This window comes from Hypanus sabinus, unplaced genomic scaffold (genome assembly GCF_030144855.1).
Source record: "Hypanus sabinus isolate sHypSab1 unplaced genomic scaffold, sHypSab1.hap1 scaffold_122, whole genome shotgun sequence".
NCBI lineage: Eukaryota > Metazoa > Chordata > Chondrichthyes > Myliobatiformes > Dasyatidae > Hypanus > Hypanus sabinus.
This window is the reverse complement of record NW_026779281.1, coordinates 523,095-526,881: the sequence shown is the minus strand read 5'-3', so window position 1 is coordinate 526,881 and position 3,787 is coordinate 523,095.

The window sequence follows — 3,787 nt, the reverse complement described above, 5'->3', positions numbered from 1 at the left end:
TCAGAAAGAAACTGAACTGTTGTCATTTCTGTGGAATGCAAATATATGGAAAATGCTTCAATCTCACATTACGATCTGCAGTAACAGGGATCGGGTGACCGGTGGTGGGTCTCCCATATCAATATCAGAATCAGGTTTAATAGCACTGGCATATAGATAGATAGATAGATAGATAGATAGATACTTTATTCATCCCCAAGGGGAATTTCAACCCATGAAATATAACTCATGAAAGGGGAAATGTGCCATGAAATTTATTGTCTCTGTGGTAGCAGTAGAACCTAATTCTTAACAAAAGATTTTAACAATTGTGATTTAAAATAAGAATATATATATAGTTCAAAAATAGAAAAAATAAAAATCTAATAAACTTTTAATTCTGTGGAACTATTTGACTGACTGGGTTGTAGCTTTGTAAATTCTGAAGTGAAGCTGAATTAAACTTTACACATTTCTGAGAAACTCAGATAAATACAAATGGCTAAATTCTCACATAAATGGGTCATACACCCAGAAACGTTGGCAGCACTTCAGCACGTCGAAACTGTGTATGAAACATGCAGAAAATATTGCAGGGAAAAAAAAATAACACTGTCCACCCACAACGAGAGGATGTGACAGATCCGGATCTCACTGACTTGTATGAATGGGTGAAAGATGAAGCTGCACGGACACGTAGAGCTGTGACTCGCAGATGCTGCAGATCTGCAGAAAAACGTGAACAGGAAACTGGATCAGGTGACGGGTGGAGGGACTCCCTCCTGAACCGGTGACTCTGCTCCTCGCCGCTCACACGCTGCCCGACCCATACGCCGCATTCCCCACATTATTCCATATTTACACCAGATACCTGTCTACTTTTCCACACCATATCTACCCCGATCCCTTTCCCTCCACCCCCAGGTCACAGAGTCACGGGCTCGATTCCCATCCCCTTTTTCAGAGACTGGGATCCCTGGTTCAACCGGTAATGATGCTGTGCATTTCAATGTGTTCAGATCTCAGTCCTCGATTGTCTAAATGACACTTAGAGTTATCACATTTGATCTTTCTTCAAGTTATGACCCCACCACTCCAGGGATCAGTTAGGTGTATCTTCATTGCACTCTCTATAACAAATACTCTCTAACCTTTTTGTTCATCCTCTATGGAATTAATTTAAACTTTCTGCAGCCCTGTGTTGCCCCAACTACTGACGTCCCACCCTTGTTACTATTTCCACCTTCCACCTCCCCCCTCACCTGGATCCACCTCTCACTCCACAGCTCTTGCCCCATCCCCACCCCTCACCTCCTTTCTCTGACTATTTCCCGTCCACTCTCACTCCAGAGGGATGGTCTCGGCCCGAAATGTTGACGGTCCATTTCTCTCCACAGATGCTGTCCGACCCATTGAGTTCCTCCGGCAGTTTGTTCTTTGGTGTGTATAACCCGTATTAGTATGGGGAGCGGGATTTTACACCATATTGCAGGGTTAGTTTGTTGAAGTTCTTTGTTACGTCAGCAATATTTCAATGTTATTTTCAGTTCGGTGCATTGTTTTACCATACCGAGCTGCAGAAATCTTTTCAGCATTTTGTCCAACTTTGCCAAATCATTCCTGATTCCCACATCACTCTCTGGGATTGGGAGCCTTTCCCCATCAGCAGGTCTGAGGAAAAGCAGGGAATCCTCTGTCACGGTTTCCTTCTCTGTGAGTTCTGTGATTTCCTGTAAACATGGAAGGTGTTGAGTGATGGATTGAGTGAAAGGGAATGGAGAAGACATTATCTGCTCAGTGATGAGACGTCTCAGTGACTTTGATCACAGGAACAGTCACTGGGCAGCCTCTACACCCATTCTGTAAATTACTGGGTTCGGTAATTAGCAGCAAAGCACATGACTGTGGAAATAACAACTTGCATACACTTCCCATCCATGTCCTTACCCAAATTTCTCTTTAGTGTCTAACTTGAACCCACATCCACCACTTCCACTGGCAGCTCATTCCACACTCTCACCAACCTCTGAGTGAAGAATCCCCCTTCAGATTCCCCAAAAATATTTCACCTTTCACCCTGAAATATCGTGTGACAGTGGGAAAGTGTGTATTGAACCGGAGGAAATAGCAGAGGTACTTAATGAATACTTTACTTCAGTATTCACTATGGAAAAGGATCTTAGTGATAGTACTGATGACTTGCAGCAGACTGAAAAGCTTGAGCATGTAGATATTAAGAAAGAGAATGTGCTGCAGCTTTTGGAAAGCATCAAGTTGGATAAGTCGCTATGGATATGAACATTTGGAGAGGTATAATATGATTAGTAATAGTCAGCATGACTTTGTGACGGACAGGTCGTGCCTTACGAGCCCGATTGAATTTTTTGATGATGTGACTAAACACATCAATGAAGAAAGAGCAGTAGATGCAGTGTATATGGATTTCAGCAAGGCATTTGATAAGGTAACCCATGGAAGGCTTATTGAGAAAGTAAGGAGGCATGGGATCCAAGGGGACATTGTTTTGTGGATCCAGAACTGGCTTGCCCACTGAAGACAAAGAGTGGTTGCAGATGGGTCATATTCTGCATGGAGGTCGGTGACCAGTGGAGTGCCTCAGGGATCTGTTGTGGGACCCTTACTCTTTGTGTTTTTTTATAAATGACCTGGATGAGGAAGTGGAGGGATGGGTTGGTAAGTTTGCTGATGACACAAAGATTGAATGTTTTGTGGATAGTGTGGATGGCTGTCAGACTTTACAGCGGGACATTGATAGGATGCAGAACAGGGCTGAGAAGTGGCAGATGGAGTTCAGCCCTGGTAAGTGTGAAGTGGTTCATTTTAGTAGGTCAAATATGATGGCAGTTAACATGTCGGGACTGAGATGAGGGGAAATGTCTCCACTCCGAGGGTGGTGAATGTCTGTAAATCCACACCACAGAGGGTGTTGAAGACTCGGTGATCGTCCTCACATAAAACAGAGGCTGGCAGATTTGTGGAGAGCCAAGGGATCGAGAAAATCAAGATCGGTAGAAGCATGTTGCTGAGATGGGAGAGTAGCCTCCATCTTGCTGATGGTTAAAGGGGCCGAACGGCCTCCTCTTGTTGTTTCTCACTTAATGTTTCAGTGTTCCTGTCCAGTGAGGCCAGAGGAATGTGAATAGAAATGAGTGTTTATAAACATAGACTGATTTAAATGACAAACACGAGGAAATTTGCAGATGCTGGAAATTCAAGCAACACACACAAAATGCTGGTGGAACGCAGCAGGTCAGGCAGCATCTATAGGGAGAAGCGCTGTCCACGTTTCAGGACTGACGAAGGGTCTCGGCCCGAAGCGTCGACAGCGCTTCTCCCTGTAGATGCTGCCTGACCTGCTGCGTCCCACCAGCATTTTGTGTTTGTTCACTGATTTAAAAGAAACCAGCTCATTTTCTGTGTGGGTCTGAACTGTGTGTCGGGATGGGAAGTGAATCGAGACTATAACTCTGAGAACTCTGTGACCTGGGGCTGGAGGGAAAGGGATCGGGGAAGATATGGAGGGAAAATCTAAATACGTATGGAAATGATATAGGGAAATAATGTGGGAAATGCGGCGGTGGGTAGGGCGGTATGTGAAGGGCGAGGAACAGTCACCGGTCACATGGGAGACCCTCCAGCGAAACGTGATCGTGTTTTACCGCAGATCGGCAGCATTTGCAGGTTTGTTTCCGTGGCTCCGCCCACCGCCTGTGACGCAAAAAAGAAGCATATTGCGCATGCTCACAGTGCCGAGCCAGGCAGTGATTTTTTTTCTTTGTGTAAGTGG